The sequence below is a fragment of the Leiobunum rupestre genome, chromosome 1 (assembly GCF_980474605.1).
Source record: "Leiobunum rupestre chromosome 1, qqLeiRupe1.1.hap1, whole genome shotgun sequence".
NCBI classification, from domain to species: Eukaryota; Metazoa; Arthropoda; class Arachnida; order Opiliones; family Sclerosomatidae; genus Leiobunum; species Leiobunum rupestre.
The window spans coordinates 65,543,170-65,564,381 of NC_143384.1; the positions used below are offsets into that span (position 1 = coordinate 65,543,170).

Below are 21,212 nucleotides of genomic sequence, written 5' to 3' on the forward strand. Positions count from 1 at the left end.
AAAATTAAACTATTTACCGACGTTCGTCTGGCATTGATAGAGATGACAATTGGTCACTGTCACCAACATTATTTATCGTCGGCGATAATGGAATTTTTTAAAAAAAAGTTTTGTTTTCAAAAAATATTCCCGTTTTTTTCTTTTTCATAGCAACTCTTTTTCATGTTAGTTTAAACAAAAGCCAAAAGAATCGAGTTTGACTTTCTTGGGTGGTCTGATAATCAAACCCTGCTCTTAAACGCAACCCTACGATGGTTTTCCGCGGGTACTTTTGCTTGCTGCATTTCTGCCCTAAGCCGCTACGTACCTCGTTAAGAAACCTGGTTCACTTCGAGCTCCCCCGAGCGCACCATATTGACGGTAAACTTCGAGCGGACGTTAAATCTCCACAGCGTGATGATCATCAGAGTCTCCACCCTCACACCATCCTCGAATTCCGACTTCCAAGACGCTGGATTACAACGGGACGCCACTCCTCCCAGTCAACGACGCTTCTCGAGTTGCGACCTTTCAATCGTTAGAACGTCCCTAACGAAATATGGTTAAAATGTTATATTAACTGGAGAGAATAAATGTCTCGTCCATTACCACATTTTTCATGAAGATAGAATACGGCAGAGCCCGGATAGCTCAGTCGGTAGAGCGTTAGACTTTTAACCTAACGGTCCTGGGTTCGAGCCCCAGTTCGGGCGGGTAAATGTAGCGACTTTTTATTCGTTGCCAATTTTATAACTAACGGCAATGTAACGTCTTTTCCGCTTTGAGAAACGCTCAATTTGCTTAGTCTGGATAACCTTAAACAAATCATTTAACGGTCCGGGGTAGAGCCGCAGCTTGAAAGCCGTTCCTTTAATTTGAACTTAAGAAACGTTCGGCCGATCTGATTAAGGATATATTCGTGACCTTGAAAAAAAACGGAAGTTATGTAATTCGAAATCCAAAAATTAAACTATTTACCGACGTTCGTCTGGCATTGATAGAGATGACAATTGGTCACTGTCACCAACATTATTTATCGTCGGCGATAATTTAATTTTTAAAAAAAAGTTTTGTTTTCAAAAAATATTCCCGTTTTTTTCTTTTTCATAGCAACTCTTTTTCATGTTAGTTTAAACAAAAGCCAAAAGAATCGAGTTTGACTTTCTTGGGTGGTCTGATAATCAAACACTGCTCTTAAACGCAACCCTACGATGGTTTTCCGCGGGTACTTTTGCTTGCTGCATTTCTGCCCTAAGCCGCTACGTACCTCGTTAAGAAACCTGGTTCACTTCGAGCTCCCCCGAGCGCACCATATTGACGGTAAACTTCGAGCGGACGTTAAATCTCCACAGCGTGATGATCATCAGAGTCTACACCCTCACACCATCCTCGAATTCCGACTTCCAAGACGCTGGATTACAAGAGGACGCCACTCCTCCCAGTCAACGACGCTTCTCGAGTTGCGACCTTTCAATCGTTAGAACGTCCCTAACGAAATATGGTTAAAATGTTATATTAACTGGAGAGAATAAATGTCTCGTCCATTACCACATTTTTCATGAAGATAGAATACGGCAGAGCCCGGATAGCTCAGTCGGTAGAGCGTTAGGCTTTTAACCTAACAGTCCTGGGTTCGAGCCCCAGTTCGGGCGGGTAAATGTAGCGACTTTTAATTCGTTGCCAGTTTTATAACTAACGGCAATGTAACGTCTTTTCCGCTTTGAGAAACGCTCAATTTGCTTAGTCTGGATAACCTTAAACAAATCATTTAACGGTCCGGGGTAGAGCCGCAGCTTGAAAGCCGTTCCTTTAATTTGAACTTAAGAAACGTTCGGCCGATCTGATTAAGGATATATTCGTTACCTTGAAAAAAAACGGAAGTTATGTAATTCGAAATCCAAAAATTAAACTATTTACCGACGTTCGTCTGGCATTGATAGAGATGACAATTGGTCACTGTCACCAACATTATTTATCGTCGGCGATAATGGAATTTTTTAAAAAAAAGTTTTGTTTTCAAAAAATATTCCCGTTTTTTTCTTTTTCATAGCAACTCTTTTTCATGTTAGTTTAAACAAAAGCCAAAAGAATCGAGTTTGACTTTCTTGGGTGGTCTGATAATCAAACCCTGCTCTTAAACGCAACCCTACGATGGTTTTCCGCGGGTACTTTTGCTTGCTGCATTTCTGCCCTAAGCCGCTACGTACCTCGTTAAGAAACCTGGTTCACTTCGAGCTCCCCCGAGCGCACCATATTGACGGTAAACTTCGAGCGGACGTTAAATCTCCACAGCGTGATGATCATCAGAGTCTACACCCTCACACCATCCTCGAATTCCGACTTCCAAGACGCTGGATTACAAGAGGACGCCACTCCTCCCAGTCAACGACGCTTCTCGAGTTGCGACCTTTCAATCGTTAGAACGTCCCTAACGAAATATGGTTAAAATGTTATATTAACTGGAGAGAATAAATGTCTCGTCCATTACCACATTTTTCATGAAGATAGAATACGGCAGAGCCCGGATAGCTCAGTCGGTAGAGCGTTAGGCTTTTAACCTAACGGTCCTGGGTTCGAGCCCCAGTTCGGGCGGGTAAATGTAGCGACTTTTTATTCGTTGCCAGTTTTATAACTAACGGCAATGTAACGTCTTTTCCGCTTTGAGAAACGCTCAATTTGCTTAGTCTGGATAACCTTAAACAAATCATTTAACGGTCCGGGGTAGAGCCGCAGCTTGAAAGCCGTTCCTTTAATTTGAACTTAAGAAACGTTCGGCCGATCTGATTAAGGATATATTCGTTACCTTGAAAAAAAACGGAAGTTATGTAATTCGAAATCCAAAAATTAAACTATTTACCGACGTTCGTCTGGCATTGATAGAGATGACAATTGGTCACTGTCACCAACATTATTTATCGTCGGCGATAATGGAATTTTTTAAAAAAAAGTTTTGTTTTCAAAAAATATTCCCGTTTTTTTCTTTTTCATAGCAACTCTTTTTCATGTTAGTTTAAACAAAAGCCAAAAGAATCGAGTTTGACTTTCTTGGGTGGTCTGATAATCAAACCCTGCTCTTAAACGCAACCCTACGATGGTTTTCCGCGGGTACTTTTGCTTGCTGCATTTCTGCCCTAAGCCGCTACGTACCTCGTTAAGAAACCTGGTTCACTTCGAGCTCCCCCGAGCGCACCATATTGACGGTAAACTTCGAGCGGACGTTAAATCTCCACAGCGTGATGATCATCAGAGTCTCCACCCTCACACCATCCTCGAATTCCGACTTCCAAGACGCTGGATTACAACGGGACGCCACTCCTCCCAGTCAACGACGCTTCTCGAGTTGCGACCTTTCAATCGTTAGAACGTCCCTAACGAAATATGGTTAAAATGTTATATTAACTGGAGAGAATAAATGTCTCGTCCATTACCACATTTTTCATGAAGATAGAATACGGCAGAGCCCGGATAGCTCAGTCGGTAGAGCGTTAGACTTTTAACCTAACGGTCCTGGGTTCGAGCCCCAGTTCGGGCGGGTAAATGTAGCGACTTTTTATTCGTTGCCAATTTTATAACTAACGGCAATGTAACGTCTTTTCCGCTTTGAGAAACGCTCAATTTGCTTAGTCTGGATAACCTTAAACAAATCATTTAACGGTCCGGGGTAGAGCCGCAGCTTGAAAGCCGTTCCTTTAATTTGAACTTAAGAAACGTTCGGCCGATCTGATTAAGGATATATTCGTTACCTTGAAAAAAAACGGAAGTTATGTAATTCGAAATCCAAAAATTAAACTATTTACCGACGTTCGTCTGGCATTGATAGAGATGACAATTGGTCACTGTCACCAACATTATTTATCGTCGGCGATAATGGAATTTTTTAAAAAAAAGTTTTGTTTTCAAAAAATATTCCCGTTTTTTTCTTTTTCATAGCAACTCTTTTTCATGTTAGTTTAAACAAAAGCCAAAAGAATCGAGTTTGACTTTCTTGGGTGGTCTGATAATCAAACCCTGCTCTTAAACGCAACCCTACGATGGTTTTCCGCGGGTACTTTTGCTTGCTGCATTTCTGCCCTAAGCCGCTACGTACCTCGTTAAGAAACCTGGTTCACTTCGAGCTCCCCCGAGCGCACCATATTGACGGTAAACTTCGAGCGGACGTTAAATCTCCACAGCGTGATGATCATCAGAGTCTACACCCTCACACCATCCTCGAATTCCGACTTCCAAGACGCTGGATTACAAGAGGACGCCACTACTCCCAGTCAACGACGCTTCTCGAGTTGCGACCTTTCAATGGTTAGAACGTCCCTAACGAAATATGGTTAAAATGTTATATTAACTGGAGAGAATAAATGTCTCGTCCATTACCACATTTTTCATGAAGATAGAATACGGCAGAGCCCGGATAGCTCAGTCGGTAGAGCGTTAGGCTTTTAACCTAACGGTCCTGGGTTCGAGCCCCAGTTCGGGCGGGTAAATGTAGCGACTTTTTATTCGTTGCCAGTTTTATAACTAACGGCAATGTAACGTCTTTTCCGCTTTGAGAAACGCTCAATTTGCTTAGTCTGGATAACCTTAAACAAATCATTTAACGGTCCGGGGTAGAGCCGCAGCTTGAAAGCCGTTCCTTTAATTTGAACTTAAGAAACGTTCGGCCGATCTGATTAAGGATATATTCGTTACCTTGAAAAAAAACGGAAGTTATGTAATTCGAAATCCAAAAATTAAACTATTTACCGACGTTCGTCTGGCATTGATAGAGATGACAATTGGTCACTGTCACCAACATTATTTATCGTCGGCGATAATGGAATTTTTTAAAAAAAAGTTTTGTTTTCAAAAAATATTCCCGTTTTTTTCTTTTTCATAGCAACTCTTTTTCATGTTAGTTTAAACAAAAGCCAAAAGAATCGAGTTTGACTTTCTTGGGTGGTCTGATAATCAAACCCTGCTCTTAAACGCAACCCTACGATGGTTTTCCGCGGGTACTTTTGCTTGCTGCATTTCTGCCCTAAGCCGCTACGTACCTCGTTAAGAAACCTGGTTCACTTCGAGCTCCCCCGAGCGCACCATATTGACGGTAAACTTCGAGCGGACGTTAAATCTCCACAGCGTGATGATCATCAGAGTCTCCACCCTCACACCATCCTCGAATTCCGACTTCCAAGACGCTGGATTACAACGGGACGCCACTCCTCCCAGTCAACGACGCTTCTCGAGTTGCGACCTTTCAATCGTTAGAACGTCCCTAACGAAATATGGTTAAAATGTTATATTAACTGGAGAGAATAAATGTCTCGTCCATTACCACATTTTTCATGAAGATAGAATACGGCAGAGCCCGGATAGCTCAGTCGGTAGAGCGTTAGACTTTTAACCTAACGGTCCTGGGTTCGAGCCCCAGTTCGGGCGGGTAAATGTAGCGACTTTTTATTCGTTGCCAATTTTATAACTAACGGCAATGTAACGTCTTTTCCGCTTTGAGAAACGCTCAATTTGCTTAGTCTGGATAACCTTAAACAAATCATTTAACGGTCCGGGGTAGAGCCGCAGCTTGAAAGCCGTTCCTTTAATTTGAACTTAAGAAACGTTCGGCCGATCTGATTAAGGATATATTCGTTACCTTGAAAAAAAACGGAAGTTATGTAATTCGAAATCCAAAAATTAAACTATTTACCGACGTTCGTCTGGCATTGATAGAGATGACAATTGGTCACTGTCACCAACATTATTTATCGTCGGCGATAATGGAATTTTTTAAAAAAAAGTTTTGTTTTCAAAAAATATTCCCGTTTTTTTCTTTTTCATAGCAACTCTTTTTCATGTTAGTTTAAACAAAAGCCAAAAGAATCGAGTTTGACTTTCTTGGGTGGTCTGATAATCAAACCCTGCTCTTAAACGCAACCCTACGATGGTTTTCCGCGGGTACTTTTGCTTGCTGCATTTCTGCCCTAAGCCGCTACGTACCTCGTTAAGAAACCTGGTTCACTTCGAGCTCCCCCGAGCGCACCATATTGACGGTAAACTTCGAGCGGACGTTAAATCTCCACAGCGTGATGATCATCAGAGTCTCCACCCTCACACCATCCTCGAATTCCGACTTCCAAGACGCTGGATTACAAGAGGACGCCACTCCTCCCAGTCAACGACGCTTCTCGAGTTGCGACCTTTCAATCGTTAGAACGTCCCTAACGAAATATGGTTAAAATGTTATATTAACTGGAGAGAATAAATGTCTCGTCCATTACCACATTTTTCATGAAGATAGAATACGGCAGAGCCCGGATAGCTCAGTCGGTAGAGCGTTAGGCTTTTAACCTAACGGTCCTGGGTTCGAGCCCCAGTTCGGGCGGGTAAATGTAGCGACTTTTTATTCGTTGTCAGTTTTATAACTAACGGCAATGTAACGTCTTTTCCGCTTTGAGAAACGCTCAATTTGCTTAGTCTGGAGAACCTTAAACAAATCATTTAACGGTCCGGGGTAGAGCCGCAGCTTGAAAGCCGTTCCTTTAATTTGAACTTAAGAAACGTTCGGCCGATCTGATTAAGGATATATTCGTGACCTTGAAAAAAAACGGAAGTTATGTAATTCGAAATCCAAAAATTAAACTATTTACCGACGTTCGTCTGGCATTGATAGAGATGACAATTGGTCACTGTCACCAACATTATTTATCGTCGGCGATAATTTAATTTTTAAAAAAAAGTTTTGTTTTCAAAAAATATTCCCGTTTTTTTCTTTTTCATAGCAACTCTTTTTCATGTTAGTTTAAACAAAAGCCAAAAGAATCGAGTTTGACTTTCTTGGGTGGTCTGATAATCAAACCCTGCTCTTAAACGCAACCCTACGATGGTTTTCCGCGGGTACTTTTGCTTGCTGCATTTCTGCCCTAAGCCGCTACGTACCTCGTTAAGAAACCTGGTTCACTTCGAGCTCCCCCGAGCGCACCATATTGACGGTAAACTTCGAGCGGACGTTAAATCTCCACAGCGTGATGATCATCAGAGTCTACACCCTCACACCATCCTCGAATTCCGACTTCCAAGACGCTGGATTACAAGAGGACGCCACTCCTCCCAGTCAACGACGCTTCTCGAGTTGCGACCTTTCAATCGTTAGAACGTCCCTAACGAAATATGGTTAAAATGTTATATTAACTGGAGAGAATAAATGTCTCGTCCATTACCACATTTTTCATGAAGATAGAATACGGCAGAGCCCGGATAGCTCAGTCGGTAGAGCGTTAGGCTTTTAACCTAACAGTCCTGGGTTCGAGCCCCAGTTCGGGCGGGTAAATGTAGCGACTTTTAATTCGTTGCCAGTTTTATAACTAACGGCAATGTAACGTCTTTTCCGCTTTGAGAAACGCTCAATTTGCTTAGTCTGGATAACCTTAAACAAATCATTTAACGGTCCGGGGTAGAGCCGCAGCTTGAAAGCCGTTCCTTTAATTTGAACTTAAGAAACGTTCGGCCGATCTGATTAAGGATATATTCGTTACCTTGAAAAAAAACGGAAGTTATGTAATTCGAAATCCAAAAATTAAACTATTTACCGACGTTCGTCTGGCATTGATAGAGATGACAATTGGTCACTGTCACCAACATTATTTATCGTCGGCGATAATGGAATTTTTTAAAAAAAAGTTTTGTTTTCAAAAAATATTCCCGTTTTTTTCTTTTTCATAGCAACTCTTTTTCATGTTAGTTTAAACAAAAGCCAAAAGAATCGAGTTTGACTTTCTTGGGTGGTCTGATAATCAAACCCTGCTCTTAAACGCAACCCTACGATGGTTTTCCGCGGGTACTTTTGCTTGCTGCATTTCTGCCCTAAGCCGCTACGTACCTCGTTAAGAAACCTGGTTCACTTCGAGCTCCCCCGAGCGCACCATATTGACGGTAAACTTCGAGCGGACGTTAAATCTCCACAGCGTGATGATCATCAGAGTCTACACCCTCACACCATCCTCGAATTCCGACTTCCAAGACGCTGGATTACAAGAGGACGCCACTCCTCCCAGTCAACGACGCTTCTCGAGTTGCGACCTTTCAATCGTTAGAACGTCCCTAACGAAATATGGTTAAAATGTTATATTAACTGGAGAGAATAAATGTCTCGTCCATTACCACATTTTTCATGAAGATAGAATACGGCAGAGCCCGGATAGCTCAGTCGGTAGAGCGTTAGGCTTTTAACCTAACGGTCCTGGGTTCGAGCCCCAGTTCGGGCGGGTAAATGTAGCGACTTTTTATTCGTTGCCAGTTTTATAACTAACGGCAATGTAACGTCTTTTCCGCTTTGAGAAACGCTCAATTTGCTTAGTCTGGATAACCTTAAACAAATCATTTAACGGTCCGGGGTAGAGCCGCAGCTTGAAAGCCGTTCCTTTAATTTGAACTTAAGAAACGTTCGGCCGATCTGATTAAGGATATATTCGTTACCTTGAAAAAAAACGGAAGTTATGTAATTCGAAATCCAAAAATTAAACTATTTACCGACGTTCGTCTGGCATTGATAGAGATGACAATTGGTCACTGTCACCAACATTATTTATCGTCGGCGATAATGGAATTTTTTAAAAAAAAGTTTTGTTTTCAAAAAATATTCCCGTTTTTTTCTTTTTCATAGCAACTCTTTTTCATGTTAGTTTAAACAAAAGCCAAAAGAATCGAGTTTGACTTTCTTGGGTGGTCTGATAATCAAACCCTGCTCTTAAACGCAACCCTACGATGGTTTTCCGCGGGTACTTTTGCTTGCTGCATTTCTGCCCTAAGCCGCTACGTACCTCGTTAAGAAACCTGGTTCACTTCGAGCTCCCCCGAGCGCACCATATTGACGGTAAACTTCGAGCGGACGTTAAATCTCCACAGCGTGATGATCATCAGAGTCTCCACCCTCACACCATCCTCGAATTCCGACTTCCAAGACGCTGGATTACAACGGGACGCCACTCCTCCCAGTCAACGACGCTTCTCGAGTTGCGACCTTTCAATCGTTAGAACGTCCCTAACGAAATATGGTTAAAATGTTATATTAACTGGAGAGAATAAATGTCTCGTCCATTACCACATTTTTCATGAAGATAGAATACGGCAGAGCCCGGATAGCTCAGTCGGTAGAGCGTTAGGCTTTTAACCTAACGGTCCTGGGTTCGAGCCCCAGTTCGGGCGGGTAAATGTAGCGATTTTTTATTCGTTGTCAGTTTTATAACTAACGGCAATGTAACGTCTTTTCCGCTTTGAGAAACGCTCAATTTGCTTAGTCTGGAGAACCTTAAACAAATCATTTAACGGTCCGGGGTAGAGCCGCAGCTTGAAAGCCGTTCCTTTAATTTGAACTTAAGAAACGTTCGGCCGATCTGATTAAGGATATATTCGTGAACTTGAAAAAAAACGGAAGTTATGTAATTCGAAATCCAAAAATTAAACTATTTACCGACGTTCGTCTGGCATTGATAGAGATGACAATTGGTCACTGTCACCAACATTATTTATCGTCGGCGATAATGGAATTTTTAAAAAAAAAGTTTTGTTTTCAAAAAATATTCCCGTTTTTTTCTTTTTCATAGCAACTCTTTTTCATGTTAGTTTAAACAAAAACCAAAAGAATCGAGTTTGACTTTCTTGGGTGGTCTGATAATCAAACCCTGCTCTTAAACGCAACCCTACGATGGTTTTCCGCGGGTACTTTTGCTTGCTGCATTTCTGCCCTAAGCCGCTACGTACCTCGTTAAGAAACCTGCTTCACTTCGAGCTCCCCCGAGCGCACCATATTGACGGTAAACTTCGAGCGGACGTTAAATCTCCACAGCGTGATGATCATCAGAGTCTCCACCATCACACCATCCTCGAATTCCGACTTCCAAGACGCTGGATTACAAGAGGACGCCACTCCTTCCAGTCAACGACGCTTCTCGAGTTGCGACCTTTCAATCGTTAGAACGTCCCTAACGAAATATGGTTAAAATGTTATATTAACTGGAGAGAATAAATGTCTCGTCCATTACCACATTTTTCATGAAGATAAAATACGGCAGAGCCCGGATAGCTCAGTCGGTAGAGCGTTAGGCTTTTAACCTAACGGTCCTGGGTTCGAGCCCCAGTTCGGGCGGGTAAATGTAGCGACTTTTTATTCGTTGTCAGTTTTATAACTAACGGCAATGTAACGTCTTTTCCGCTTTGAGAAACGCTCAATTTGCTTAGTCTGGAGAACCTTAAACAAATCATTTAACGGTCCGGGGTAGAGCCGCAGCTTGAAAGCCGTTCCTTTAATTTGAACTTAAGAAACGTTCGGCCGATCTGATTAAGGATATATTCGTGACCTTGAAAAAAAACGGAAGTTATGTAATTCGAAATCCAAAAATTAAACTATTTACCGACGTTCGTCTGGCATTGATAGAGATGACAATTGGTCACTGTCACCAACATTATTTATCGTCGGCGATAATTTAATTTTTAAAAAAAAGTTTTGTTTTCAAAAAATATTCCCGTTTTTTTCTTTTTCATAGCAACTCTTTTTCATGTTAGTTTAAACAAAAGCCAAAAGAATCGAGTTTGACTTTCTTGGGTGGTCTGATAATCAAACCCTGCTCTTAAACGCAACCCTACGATGGTTTTCCGCGGGTACTTTTGCTTGCTGCATTTCTGCCCTAAGCCGCTACGTACCTCGTTAAGAAACCTGGTTCACTTCGAGCTCCCCCGAGCGCACCATATTGACGGTAAACTTCGAGCGGACGTTAAATCTCCACAGCGTGATGATCATCAGAGTCTCCACCCTCACACCATCCTCGAATTCCGACTTCCAAGACGCTGGATTACAAGAGGACGCCACTCCTCCCAGTCAACGACGCTTCTCGAGTTGCGACCTTTCAATCGTTAGAACGTCCCTAACGAAATATGGTTAAAATGTTATATTAACTGGAGAGAATAAATGTCTCGTCCATTACCACATTTTTCATGAAGATAGAATACGGCAGAGCCCGGATAGCTCAGTCGGTAGAGCGTTAGGCTTTTAACCTAACGGTCCTGGGTTCGAGCCCCAGTTCGGGCGGGTAAATGTAGCGATTTTTTATTCGTTGTCAGTTTTATAACTAACGGCAATGTAACGTCTTTTCCGCTTTGAGAAACGCTCAATTTGCTTAGTCTGGAGAACCTTAAACAAATCATTTAACGGTCCGGGGTAGAGCCGCAGCTTGAAAGCCGTTCCTTTAATTTGAACTTAAGAAACGTTCGGCCGATCTGATTAAGGATATATTCGTGACCTTGAAAAAAAACGGAAGTTATGTAATTCGAAATCCAAAAATTAAACTATTTACCGACGTTCGTCTGGCATTGATAGAGATGACAATTGGTCACTGTCACCAACATTATTTATCGTCGGCGATAATTTAATTTTTAAAAAAAAGTTTTGTTTTCAAAAAATATTCCCGTTTTTTTCTTTTTCATAGCAACCCTTTTTCATGTTAGTTTAAACAAAAGCCAAAAGAATCGAGTTTGACTTTCTTGGGTGGTCTGATAATCAAACCCTGCTCTTAAACGCAACCCTACGATGGTTTTCCGCGGGTACTTTTGCTTGCTGCATTTCTGCCCTAAGCCGCTACGTACCTCGTTAAGAAACCTGGTTCACTTCGAGCTCCCCCGAGCGCACCATATTGACGGTAAACTTCGAGCGGACGTTAAATCTCCACAGCGTGATGATCATCAGAGTCTCCACCCTCACACCATCCTCGAATTCCGACTTCCAAGACGCTGGATTACAAGAGGACGCCACTCCTCCCAGTCAACGACGCTTCTCGAGTTGCGACCTTTCAATCGTTAGAACGTCCCTAACGAAATATGGTTAAAATGTTATATTAACTGGAGAGAATAAATGTCTCGTCCATTACCACATTTTTCATGAAGATAGAATACGGCAGAGCCCGGATAGCTCAGTCGGTAGAGCGTTAGGCTTTTAACCTAACGGTCCTGGGTTCGAGCCCCAGTTCGGGCGGGTAAATGTAGCGACTTTTTATTCGTTGTCAGTTTTATAACTAACGGCAATGTAACGTCTTTTCCGCTTTGAGAAACGCTCAATTTGCTTAGTCTGGAGAACCTTAAACAAATCATTTAACGGTCCGGGGTAGAGCCGCAGCTTGAAAGCCGTTCCTTTAATTTGAACTTAAGAAACGTTCGGCCGATCTGATTAAGGATATATTCGTGACCTTGAAAAAAAACGGAAGTTATGTAATTCGAAATCCAAAAATTAAACTATTTACCGACGTTCGTCTGGCATTGATAGAGATGACAATTGGTCACTGTCACCAACATTATTTATCGTCGGCGATAATTTAATTTTTAAAAAAAAGTTTTGTTTTCAAAAAATATTCCCGTTTTTTTCTTTTTCATAGCAACCCTTTTTCATGTTAGTTTAAACAAAAGCCAAAAGAATCGAGTTTGACTTTCTTGGGTGGTCTGATAATCAAACCCTGCTCTTAAACGCAACCCTACGATGGTTTTCCGCGGGTACTTTTGCTTGCTGCATTTCTGCCCTAAGCCGCTACGTACCTCGTTAAGAAACCTGGTTCACTTCGAGCTCCCCCGAGCGCACCATATTGACGGTAAACTTCGAGCGGACGTTAAATCTCCACAGCGTGATGATCATCAGAGTCTCCACCCTCACACCATCCTCGAATTCCGACTTCCAAGACGCTGGATTACAAGAGGACGCCACTCCTCCCAGTCAACGACGCTTCTCGAGTTGCGACCTTTCAATCGTTAGAACGTCCCTAACGAAATATGGTTAAAATGTTATATTAACTGGAGAGAATAAATGTCTCGTCCATTACCACATTTTTCATGAAGATAGAATACGGCAGAGCCCGGATAGCTCAGTCGGTAGAGCGTTAGGCTTTTAACCTAACGGTCCTGGGTTCGAGCCCCAGTTCGGGCGGGTAAATGTAGCGACTTTTTATTCGTTGTCAGTTTTATAACTAACGGCAATGTAACGTCTTTTCCGCTTTGAGAAACGCTCAATTTGCTTAGTCTGGAGAACCTTAAACAAATCATTTAACGGTCCGGGGTAGAGCCGCAGCTTGAAAGCCGTTCCTTTAATTTGAACTTAAGAAACGTTCGGCCGATCTGATTAAGGATATATTCGTGACCTTGAAAAAAAACGGAAGTTATGTAATTCGAAATCCAAAAATTAAACTATTTACCGACGTTCGTCTGGCATTGATAGAGATGACAATTGGTCACTGTCACCAACATTATTTATCGTCGGCGATAATGGAATTTTTAAAAAAAAAGTTTTGTTTTCAAAAAATATTCCCGTTTTTTTCTTTTTCATAGCAACTCTTTTTCATGTTAGTTTAAACAAAAACCAAAAGAATCGAGTTTGACTTTCTTGGGTGGTCTGATAATCAAACCCTGCTCTTAAACGCAACCCTACGATGGTTTTCCGCGGGTACTTTTGCTTGCTGCATTTCTGCCCTAAGCCGCTACGTACCTCGTTAAGAAACCTGCTTCACTTCGAGCTCCCCCGAGCGCACCATATTGACGGTAAACTTCGAGCGGACGTTAAATCTCCACAGCGTGATGATCATCAGAGTCTCCACCATCACACCATCCTCGAATTCCGACTTCCAAGACGCTGGATTACAAGAGGACGCCACTCCTCCCAGTCAACGACGCTTCTCGAGTTGCGACCTTTCAATCGTTAGAACGTCCCTAACGAAATATGGTTAAAATGTTATATTAACTGGAGAGAATAAATGTCTCGTCCATTACCACATTTTTCATGAAGATAGAATACGGCAGAGCCCGGATAGCTCAGTCGGTAGAGCGTTAGGCTTTTAACCTAACGGTCCTGGGTTCGAGCCCCAGTTCGGGCGGGTAAATGTAGCGACTTTTTATTCGTTGTCAGTTTTATAACTAACGGCAATGTAACGTCTTTTCCGCTTTGAGAAACGCTCAATTTGCTTAGTCTGGAGAACCTTAAACAAATCATTTAACGGTCCGGGGTAGAGCCGCAGCTTGAAAGCCGTTCCTTTAATTTGAACTTAAGAAACGTTCGGCCGATCTGATTAAGGATATATTCGTGACCTTGAAAAAAAACGGAAGTTATGTAATTCGAAATCCAAAAATTAAACTATTTACCGACGTTCGTCTGGCATTGATAGAGATGACAATTGGTCACTGTCACCAACATTATTTATCGTCGGCGATAATGGAATTTTTAAAAAAAAAGTTTTGTTTTCAAAAAATATTCCCGTTTTTTTCTTTTTCATAGCAACTCTTTTTCATGTTAGTTTAAACAAAAACCAAAAGAATCGAGTTTGACTTTCTTGGGTGGTCTGATAATCAAACCCTGCTCTTAAACGCAACCCTACGATGGTTTTCCGCGGGTACTTTTGCTTGCTGCATTTCTGCCCTAAGCCGCTACGTACCTCGTTAAGAAACCTGCTTCACTTCGAGCTCCCCCGAGCGCACCATATTGACGGTAAACTTCGAGCGGACGTTAAATCTCCACAGCGTGATGATCATCAGAGTCTCCACCATCACACCATCCTCGAATTCCGACTTCCAAGACGCTGGATTACAAGAGGACGCCACTCCTTCCAGTCAACGACGCTTCTCGAGTTGCGACCTTTCAATCGTTAGAACGTCCCTAACGAAATATGGTTAAAATGTTATATTAACTGGAGAGAATAAATGTCTCGTCCATTACCACATTTTTCATGAAGATAGAATACGGCAGAGCCCGGATAGCTCAGTCGGTAGAGCGTTAGGCTTTTAACCTAACGGTCCTGGGTTCGAGCCCCAGTTCGGGCGGGTAAATGTAGCGATTTTTTATTCGTTGTCAGTTTTATAACTAACGGCAATGTAACGTCTTTTCCGCTTTGAGAAACGCTCAATTTGCTTAGTCTGGAGAACCTTAAACAAATCATTTAACGGTCCGGGGTAGAGCCGCAGCTTGAAAGCCGTTCCTTTAATTTGAACTTAAGAAACGTTCGGCCGATCTGATTAAGGATATATTCGTGACCTTGAAAAAAAAACGGAAGTTATGTAATTCGAAATCCAAAAATTAAACTATTTACCGACGTTCGTCTGGCATTGATAGAGATGACAATTGGTCACTGTCACCAACATTATTTATCGTCGGCGATAATGGAATTTTTAAAAAAAAAGTTTTGTTTTCAAAAAATATTCCCGTTTTTTTCTTTTTCATATCAACTCTTTTTCATGTTAGTTTAAACAAAAGCCAAAAGAATCGAGTTTGACTTTCTTGGGTGGTCTGATAATCAAACCCTGCTCTTAAACGCAACCCTACGATGGTTTTCCGCGGGTACTTTTGCTTGCTGCATTTCTGCCCTAAGCCGCTACGTACCTCGTTAAGAAACCTGCTTCACTTCGAGCTCCCCCGAGCGCACCATATTGACGGTAAACTTCGAGCGGACGTTAAATCTCCAACGCGTGATGATCATCAGAGTCTCCACCCTCACACCATCCTCGAATTCCGACTTCCAAGACGCTGGATTACAAGAGGACGCCACTCCTCCCAGTCAACGACGCTTCTCGAGTTGCGACCTTTCAATCGTTAGAACGTCCCTAACGAAATATGGTTAAAATGTTATATTAACTGGAGAGAATAAATGTCTCGTCCATTACCACATTTTTCATGAAGATAGAATACGGCAGAGCCCGGATAGCTCAGTCGGTAGAGCGTTAGGCTTTTAACCTAACGGTCCTGGGTTCGAGCCCCAGTTCGGGCGGGTAAATGTAGCGACTTTTTATTCGTTGTCAGTTTTATAACTAACGGCAATGTAACGTCTTTTCCGCTTTGAGAAACGCTCAATTTGCTTAGTCTGGAGAACCTTAAACAAATCATTTAACGGTCCGGGGTAGAGCCGCAGCTTGAAAGCCGTTCCTTTAATTTGAACTTAAGAAACGTTCGGCCGATCTGATTAAGGATATATTCGTGACCTTGAAAAAAAACGGAAGTTATGTAATTCGAAATCCAAAAATTAAACTATTTACCGACGTTCGTCTGGCATTGATAGAGATGACAATTGGTCACTGTCACCAACATTATTTATCGTCGGCGATAATTTAATTTTTAAAAAAAAGTTTTGTTTTCAAAAAATATTCCCGTTTTTTTCTTTTTCATAGCAACCCTTTTTCATGTTAGTTTAAACAAAAGCCAAAAGAATCGAGTTTGACTTTCTTGGGTGGTCTGATAATCAAACCCTGCTCTTAAACGCAACCCTACGATGGTTTTCCGCGGGTACTTTTGCTTGCTGCATTTCTGCCCTAAGCCGCTACGTACCTCGTTAAGAAACCTGGTTCACTTCGAGCTCCCCCGAGCGCACCATATTGACGGTAAACTTCGAGCGGACGTTAAATCTCCACAGCGTGATGATCATCAGAGTCTCCACCCTCACACCATCCTCGAATTCCGACTTCCAAGACGCTGGATTACAAGAGGACGCCACTCCTCCCAGTCAACGACGCTTCTCGAGTTGCGACCTTTCAATCGTTAGAACGTCCCTAACGAAATATGGTTAAAATGTTATATTAACTGGAGAGAATAAATGTCTCGTCCATTACCACATTTTTCATGAAGATAGAATACGGCAGAGCCCGGATAGCTCAGTCGGTAGAGCGTTAGGCTTTTAACCTAACGGTCCTGGGTTCGAGCCCCAGTTCGGGCGGGTAAATGTAGCGACTTTTTATTCGTTGTCAGTTTTATAACTAACGGCAATGTAACGTCTTTTCCGCTTTGAGAAACGCTCAATTTGCTTAGTCTGGAGAACCTTAAACAAATCATTTAACGGTCCGGGGTAGAGCCGCAGCTTGAAAGCCGTTCCTTTAATTTGAACTTAAGAAACGTTCGGCCGATCTGATTAAGGATATATTCGTGACCTTGAAAAAAAACGGAAGTTATGTAATTCGAAATCCAAAAATTAAACTATTTACCGACGTTCGTCTGGCATTGATAGAGATGACAATTGGTCACTGTCACCAACATTATTTATCGTCGGCGATAATGGAATTTTTAAAAAAAAAGTTTTGTTTTCAAAAAATATTCCCGTTTTTTTCTTTTTCATAGCAACTCTTTTTCATGTTAGTTTAAACAAAAACCAAAAGAATCGAGTTTGACTTTCTTGGGTGGTCTGATAATCAAACCCTGCTCTTAAACGCAACCCTACGATGGTTTTCCGCGGGTACTTTTGCTTGCTGCATTTCTGCCCTAAGCCGCTACGTACCTCGTTAAGAAACCTGCTTCACTTCGAGCTCCCCCGAGCGCACCATATTGACGGTAAACTTCGAGCGGACGTTAAATCTCCACAGCGTGATGATCATCAGAGTCTCCACCATCACACCATCCTCGAATTCCGACTTCCAAGACGCTGGATTACAAGAGGACGCCACTCCTTCCAGTCAACGACGCTTCTCGAGTTGCGACCTTTCAATCGTTAGAACGTCCCTAACGAAATATGGTTAAAATGTTATATTAACTGGAGAGAATAAATGTCTCGTCCATTACCACATTTTTCATGAAGATAGAATACGGCAGAGCCCGGATAGCTCAGTCGGTAGAGCGTTAGGCTTTTAACCTAACGGTCCTGGGTTCGAGCCCCAGTTCGGGCGGGTAAATGTAGCGACTTTTTATTCGTTGTCAGTTTTATAACTAACGGCAATGTAACGTCTTTTCCGCTTTGAGAAACGCTCAATTTGCTTAGTCTGGAGAACCTTCAACAAATCATTTAACGGTCCGGGGTAGAGCCGCAGCTTGAAAGCCGTTCCTTTAATTTGAACTTAAGAAACGTTCGGCCGATCTGATTAAGGATATATTCGTGACCTTGAAAAAAAAACGGAAGTTATGTAATTCGAAATCCAAAAATTAAACTATTTACCGACGTTCGTCTGGCATTGATAGAGATGACAATTGGTCACTGTCACCAACATTATTTATCGTCGGCGATAATGGAATTTTTAAAAAAAAAGTTTTGTTTTCAAAAAATATTCCCGTTTTTTTCTTTTTCATATCAACTCTTTTTCATGTTAGTTTAAACAAAAGCCAAAAGAATCGAGTTTGACTTTCTTGGGTGGTCTGATAATCAAACCCTGCTCTTAAACGCAACCCTACGATGGTTTTCCGCGGGTACTTTTGCTTGCTGCATTTCTGCCCTAAGCCGCTACGTACCTCGTTAAGAAACCTGCTTCACTTCGAGCTCCCCCGAGCGCACCATATTGACGGTAAACTTCGAGCGGACGTTAAATCTCCAACGCGTGATGATCATCAGAGTCTCCACCCTCACACCATCCTCGAATTCCGACTTCCAAGACGCTGGATTACAAGAGGACGCCACTCCTCCCAGTCAACGACGCTTCTCGAGTTGCGACCTTTCAATCGTTAGAACGTCCCTAACGAAATATGGTTAAAATGTTATATTAACTGGAGAGAATAAATGTCTCGTCCATTACCACATTTTTCATGAAGATAGAATACGGCAGAGCCCGGATAGCTCAGTCGGTAGAGCGTTAGGCTTTTAACCTAACGGTCCTGGGTTCGAGCCCCAGTTCGGGCGGGTAAATGTAGCGACTTTTTATTCGTTGTCAGTTTTATAACTAACGGCAATGTAACGTCTTTTCCGCTTTGAGAAACGCTCAATTTGCTTAGTCTGGAGAACCTTAAACAAATCATTTAACGGTCCGGGGTAGAGCCGCAGCTTGAAAGCCGTTCCTTTAATTTGAACTTAAGAAACGTTCGGCCGATCTGATTAAGGATATATTCGTGACCTTGAAAAAAAAACGGAAGTTATTTAATTCGAAATCCAAAAATTAAACTATTTACCGACGTTCGTCTGGCATTGATAGAGATGACAATTGGTCACTGTCACCAACATTATTTATCGTCGGCGATAATGGAATTTTTAAAAAAAAAGTTTTGTTTTCAAAAAATATTCCCGTTTTTTTCTTTTTCATATCAACTCTTTTTCATGTTAGTTTAAACAAAAGCCAAAAGAATCGAGTTTGACTTTCTTGGGTGGTCTGATAATCAAACCCTGCTCTTAAACGCAACCCTACGATGGTTTTCCGCGGGTACTTTTGCTTGCTGCATTTCTGCCCTAAGCCGCTACGTACCTCGTTAAGAAACCTGCTTCACTTCGAGCTCCCCCGAGCGCACCATATTGACGGTAAACTTCGAGCGGACGTTAAATCTCCAACGCGTGATGATCATCAGAGTCTCCACCCTCACACCATCCTCGAATTCCGACTTCCAAGACGCTGGATTACAAGAGGACGCCACTCCTCCCAGTCAACGACGCTTCTCGAGTTGCGACCTTTCAATCGTTAGAACGTCCCTAACGAAATATGGTTAAAATGTTATATTAACTGGAGAGAATAAATGTCTCGTCCATTACCACATTTTTCATGAAGATAGAATACGGCAGAGCCCGGATAGCTCAGTCGGTAGAGCGTTAGGCTTTTAACCTAACGGTCCTGGGTTCGAGCCCCAGTTCGGGCGGGTAAATGTAGCGACTTTTTATTCGTTGTCAGTTTTATAACTAACGGCAATGTAACGTCTTTTCCGCTTTGAGAAACGCTCAATTTGCTTAGTCTGGAGAACCTTAAACAAATCATTTAACGGTCCGGGGTAGAGCCGCAGCTTGAAAGCCGTTCCTTTAATTTGAACTTAAGAAACGTTCGGCCGATCTGATTAAGGATATATTCGTGACCTTGAAAAAAAACGGAAGTTATGTAATTCGAAATCCAAAAATTAAACTATTTACCGACGTTCGTCTGGCATTGATAGAGATGACAATTGGTCACTGTCACCAACATTATTTATCGTCGGCGATAATGGAATTTTTAAAAAAAAAGTTTTGTTTTCAAATAATATTCCCGTTTTTTTCTTTTTCATAGCAACTCTTTTTCATGTTAGTTTAAACAAAAACCAAAAGAATCGAGTTTGACTTTCTTGGGTGGTCTGATAATCAAACCCTGCTCTTAAACGCAACCCTACGATGGTTTTCCGCGGGTACTTTTGCTTGCTGCATTTCTGCCCTAAGCCGCTACGTACCTCGTTAAGAAACCTGCTTCACTTCGAGCTCCCCCGAGCGCACCATATTGACGGTAAACTTCGAGCGGACGTTAAATCTCCACAGCGTGATGATCATCAGAGTCTCCACCATCACACCATCCTCGAATTCCGACTTCCAAGACGCTGGATTACAAGAGGACGCCACTCCTTCCAGTCAACGACGCTTCTCGAATTGCGACCTTTCAATCGTTAGAACGTCCCTAACGAAATATGGTTAAAATGTTATATTAACTGGAGAGAATAAATGTCTCGTCCATTACCACATTTTTCATGAAGATAGAATACGGCAGAGCCCGGATAGCTCAGTCGGTAGAGCGTTAGGCTTTTAACCTAACGGTCCTGGGTTCGAGCCCCAGTTCGGGCGGGTAAATGTAGCGACTTTTTATTCGTTGTCAGTTTTATAACTAACGGCAATGTAACGTCTTTTCCGCTTTGAGAAACGCTCAATTTGCTTAGTCTGGAGAACCTTAAACAAATCATTTAACGGTCCGGGGTAGAGCCGCAGCTTGAAAGCCGTTCCTTTAATTTGAACTTAAGAAACGTTCGGCCGATCTGATTAAGGATATATTCGTGACCTTGAAAAAAAACGGAAGTTATGTAATTCGAAATCCAAAAATTAAACTATTTACCGACGTTCGTCTGGCATTGATAGAGATGACAATTGGTCACTGTCACCAACATTATTTATCGTCGGCGATAATGGAATTTTTAAAAAAAAAGTTTTGTTTTCAAAAAATATTCCCGTTTTTTTCTTTTTCATATCAACTCTTTTTCATGTTAGTTTAAACAAAAGCCAAAAGAATCGAGTTTGACTTTCTTGGGTGGTCTGATAATCAAACCCTGCTCTTAAACGCAACCCTACGATGGTTTTCCGCGGGTACTTTTGCTTGCTGCATTTCTGCCCTAAGCCGCTACGTACCTCGTTAAGAAACCTGCTTCACTTCGAGCTCCCCCGAGCGCACCATATTGACGGTAAACTTCGAGCGGACGTTAAATCTCCAACGCGTGATGATCATCAGAGTCTCCACCCTCACACCATCCTCGAATTCCGACTTCCAAGACGCTGGATTACAAGAGGACGCCACTCCTCCCAGTCAACGACGCTTCTCGAGTTGCGACCTTTCAATCGTTAGAACGTCCCTAACGA

General features: G+C 42.1%; 45 non-coding genes across 45 annotated transcripts; 22 read left to right on the forward strand and 23 right to left on the reverse strand.

The window, feature by feature from the left end:
- Positions 1-184: 184 nt before the first annotated feature.
- Positions 185-483, reverse strand: LOC149965905 (signal recognition particle RNA). The gene has a single exon (XR_016473178.1).
- Positions 484-619: 136 nt separating this feature from the next.
- On the forward strand, positions 620-692 carry TRNAK-UUU (transfer RNA lysine (anticodon UUU)). The gene has a single exon. It is a non-coding gene; the product is annotated as a tRNA-Lys (tRNA).
- Positions 693-1,123: 431 nt separating this feature from the next.
- Positions 1,124-1,422, reverse strand: LOC149965907 (signal recognition particle RNA). Its single transcript, XR_016474874.1, has one exon.
- Positions 1,423-1,558: 136 nt separating this feature from the next.
- Positions 1,559-1,631, forward strand: TRNAK-UUU (transfer RNA lysine (anticodon UUU)). Its single transcript has one exon. It is a non-coding gene; the product is annotated as a tRNA-Lys (tRNA).
- A 432-nt stretch (positions 1,632-2,063) lies between these two features.
- On the reverse strand, positions 2,064-2,362 carry LOC149965909 (signal recognition particle RNA). The gene has a single exon (XR_016473072.1).
- A 136-nt stretch (positions 2,363-2,498) lies between these two features.
- TRNAK-UUU (transfer RNA lysine (anticodon UUU)) lies at positions 2,499-2,571 on the forward strand. Its single transcript has one exon. It is a non-coding gene; the product is annotated as a tRNA-Lys (tRNA).
- Positions 2,572-3,003: 432 nt separating this feature from the next.
- Positions 3,004-3,302, reverse strand: LOC149965911 (signal recognition particle RNA). The gene has a single exon (XR_016473179.1).
- A 136-nt stretch (positions 3,303-3,438) lies between these two features.
- On the forward strand, positions 3,439-3,511 carry TRNAK-UUU (transfer RNA lysine (anticodon UUU)). Its single transcript has one exon. It is a non-coding gene; the product is annotated as a tRNA-Lys (tRNA).
- Positions 3,512-3,943: 432 nt separating this feature from the next.
- LOC149965913 (signal recognition particle RNA) lies at positions 3,944-4,242 on the reverse strand. The gene has a single exon (XR_016473156.1).
- Positions 4,243-4,378: 136 nt separating this feature from the next.
- On the forward strand, positions 4,379-4,451 carry TRNAK-UUU (transfer RNA lysine (anticodon UUU)). The gene has a single exon. It is a non-coding gene; the product is annotated as a tRNA-Lys (tRNA).
- A 432-nt stretch (positions 4,452-4,883) lies between these two features.
- Positions 4,884-5,182, reverse strand: LOC149965915 (signal recognition particle RNA). The gene has a single exon (XR_016473180.1).
- A 136-nt stretch (positions 5,183-5,318) lies between these two features.
- Positions 5,319-5,391, forward strand: TRNAK-UUU (transfer RNA lysine (anticodon UUU)). The gene has a single exon. It is a non-coding gene; the product is annotated as a tRNA-Lys (tRNA).
- Positions 5,392-5,823: 432 nt separating this feature from the next.
- On the reverse strand, positions 5,824-6,122 carry LOC149965917 (signal recognition particle RNA). Its single transcript, XR_016474069.1, has one exon.
- Positions 6,123-6,258: 136 nt separating this feature from the next.
- On the forward strand, positions 6,259-6,331 carry TRNAK-UUU (transfer RNA lysine (anticodon UUU)). The gene has a single exon. It is a non-coding gene; the product is annotated as a tRNA-Lys (tRNA).
- Positions 6,332-6,762: 431 nt separating this feature from the next.
- Positions 6,763-7,061, reverse strand: LOC149965919 (signal recognition particle RNA). The gene has a single exon (XR_016473074.1).
- A 136-nt stretch (positions 7,062-7,197) lies between these two features.
- On the forward strand, positions 7,198-7,270 carry TRNAK-UUU (transfer RNA lysine (anticodon UUU)). Its single transcript has one exon. It is a non-coding gene; the product is annotated as a tRNA-Lys (tRNA).
- Positions 7,271-7,702: 432 nt separating this feature from the next.
- On the reverse strand, positions 7,703-8,001 carry LOC149965921 (signal recognition particle RNA). Its single transcript, XR_016473076.1, has one exon.
- Positions 8,002-8,137: 136 nt separating this feature from the next.
- TRNAK-UUU (transfer RNA lysine (anticodon UUU)) lies at positions 8,138-8,210 on the forward strand. Its single transcript has one exon. It is a non-coding gene; the product is annotated as a tRNA-Lys (tRNA).
- A 432-nt stretch (positions 8,211-8,642) lies between these two features.
- On the reverse strand, positions 8,643-8,941 carry LOC149965923 (signal recognition particle RNA). The gene has a single exon (XR_016473181.1).
- Positions 8,942-9,077: 136 nt separating this feature from the next.
- TRNAK-UUU (transfer RNA lysine (anticodon UUU)) lies at positions 9,078-9,150 on the forward strand. The gene has a single exon. It is a non-coding gene; the product is annotated as a tRNA-Lys (tRNA).
- Positions 9,151-9,582: 432 nt separating this feature from the next.
- LOC149965925 (signal recognition particle RNA) lies at positions 9,583-9,881 on the reverse strand. The gene has a single exon (XR_016473264.1).
- Positions 9,882-10,017: 136 nt separating this feature from the next.
- On the forward strand, positions 10,018-10,090 carry TRNAK-UUU (transfer RNA lysine (anticodon UUU)). The gene has a single exon. It is a non-coding gene; the product is annotated as a tRNA-Lys (tRNA).
- A 431-nt stretch (positions 10,091-10,521) lies between these two features.
- Positions 10,522-10,820, reverse strand: LOC149965927 (signal recognition particle RNA). The gene has a single exon (XR_016474070.1).
- Positions 10,821-10,956: 136 nt separating this feature from the next.
- Positions 10,957-11,029, forward strand: TRNAK-UUU (transfer RNA lysine (anticodon UUU)). The gene has a single exon. It is a non-coding gene; the product is annotated as a tRNA-Lys (tRNA).
- A 431-nt stretch (positions 11,030-11,460) lies between these two features.
- Positions 11,461-11,759, reverse strand: LOC149965929 (signal recognition particle RNA). The gene has a single exon (XR_016474071.1).
- Positions 11,760-11,895: 136 nt separating this feature from the next.
- On the forward strand, positions 11,896-11,968 carry TRNAK-UUU (transfer RNA lysine (anticodon UUU)). Its single transcript has one exon. It is a non-coding gene; the product is annotated as a tRNA-Lys (tRNA).
- Positions 11,969-12,399: 431 nt separating this feature from the next.
- On the reverse strand, positions 12,400-12,698 carry LOC149965931 (signal recognition particle RNA). The gene has a single exon (XR_016474072.1).
- Positions 12,699-12,834: 136 nt separating this feature from the next.
- TRNAK-UUU (transfer RNA lysine (anticodon UUU)) lies at positions 12,835-12,907 on the forward strand. Its single transcript has one exon. It is a non-coding gene; the product is annotated as a tRNA-Lys (tRNA).
- A 432-nt stretch (positions 12,908-13,339) lies between these two features.
- On the reverse strand, positions 13,340-13,638 carry LOC149965933 (signal recognition particle RNA). Its single transcript, XR_016473192.1, has one exon.
- A 136-nt stretch (positions 13,639-13,774) lies between these two features.
- TRNAK-UUU (transfer RNA lysine (anticodon UUU)) lies at positions 13,775-13,847 on the forward strand. Its single transcript has one exon. It is a non-coding gene; the product is annotated as a tRNA-Lys (tRNA).
- A 432-nt stretch (positions 13,848-14,279) lies between these two features.
- On the reverse strand, positions 14,280-14,578 carry LOC149965935 (signal recognition particle RNA). The gene has a single exon (XR_016473266.1).
- Positions 14,579-14,714: 136 nt separating this feature from the next.
- TRNAK-UUU (transfer RNA lysine (anticodon UUU)) lies at positions 14,715-14,787 on the forward strand. Its single transcript has one exon. It is a non-coding gene; the product is annotated as a tRNA-Lys (tRNA).
- A 433-nt stretch (positions 14,788-15,220) lies between these two features.
- LOC149965937 (signal recognition particle RNA) lies at positions 15,221-15,519 on the reverse strand. Its single transcript, XR_016473241.1, has one exon.
- Positions 15,520-15,655: 136 nt separating this feature from the next.
- Positions 15,656-15,728, forward strand: TRNAK-UUU (transfer RNA lysine (anticodon UUU)). Its single transcript has one exon. It is a non-coding gene; the product is annotated as a tRNA-Lys (tRNA).
- A 431-nt stretch (positions 15,729-16,159) lies between these two features.
- On the reverse strand, positions 16,160-16,458 carry LOC149965939 (signal recognition particle RNA). The gene has a single exon (XR_016474074.1).
- Positions 16,459-16,594: 136 nt separating this feature from the next.
- Positions 16,595-16,667, forward strand: TRNAK-UUU (transfer RNA lysine (anticodon UUU)). Its single transcript has one exon. It is a non-coding gene; the product is annotated as a tRNA-Lys (tRNA).
- Positions 16,668-17,099: 432 nt separating this feature from the next.
- On the reverse strand, positions 17,100-17,398 carry LOC149965941 (signal recognition particle RNA). The gene has a single exon (XR_016473267.1).
- A 136-nt stretch (positions 17,399-17,534) lies between these two features.
- TRNAK-UUU (transfer RNA lysine (anticodon UUU)) lies at positions 17,535-17,607 on the forward strand. Its single transcript has one exon. It is a non-coding gene; the product is annotated as a tRNA-Lys (tRNA).
- A 433-nt stretch (positions 17,608-18,040) lies between these two features.
- On the reverse strand, positions 18,041-18,339 carry LOC149965943 (signal recognition particle RNA). The gene has a single exon (XR_016473242.1).
- A 136-nt stretch (positions 18,340-18,475) lies between these two features.
- TRNAK-UUU (transfer RNA lysine (anticodon UUU)) lies at positions 18,476-18,548 on the forward strand. Its single transcript has one exon. It is a non-coding gene; the product is annotated as a tRNA-Lys (tRNA).
- A 433-nt stretch (positions 18,549-18,981) lies between these two features.
- LOC149965945 (signal recognition particle RNA) lies at positions 18,982-19,280 on the reverse strand. The gene has a single exon (XR_016473243.1).
- A 136-nt stretch (positions 19,281-19,416) lies between these two features.
- Positions 19,417-19,489, forward strand: TRNAK-UUU (transfer RNA lysine (anticodon UUU)). Its single transcript has one exon. It is a non-coding gene; the product is annotated as a tRNA-Lys (tRNA).
- A 432-nt stretch (positions 19,490-19,921) lies between these two features.
- LOC149965947 (signal recognition particle RNA) lies at positions 19,922-20,220 on the reverse strand. The gene has a single exon (XR_016473269.1).
- Positions 20,221-20,356: 136 nt separating this feature from the next.
- Positions 20,357-20,429, forward strand: TRNAK-UUU (transfer RNA lysine (anticodon UUU)). Its single transcript has one exon. It is a non-coding gene; the product is annotated as a tRNA-Lys (tRNA).
- Positions 20,430-20,861: 432 nt separating this feature from the next.
- LOC149965949 (signal recognition particle RNA) lies at positions 20,862-21,160 on the reverse strand. Its single transcript, XR_016473246.1, has one exon.
- Positions 21,161-21,212: the final 52 nt, after the last annotated feature.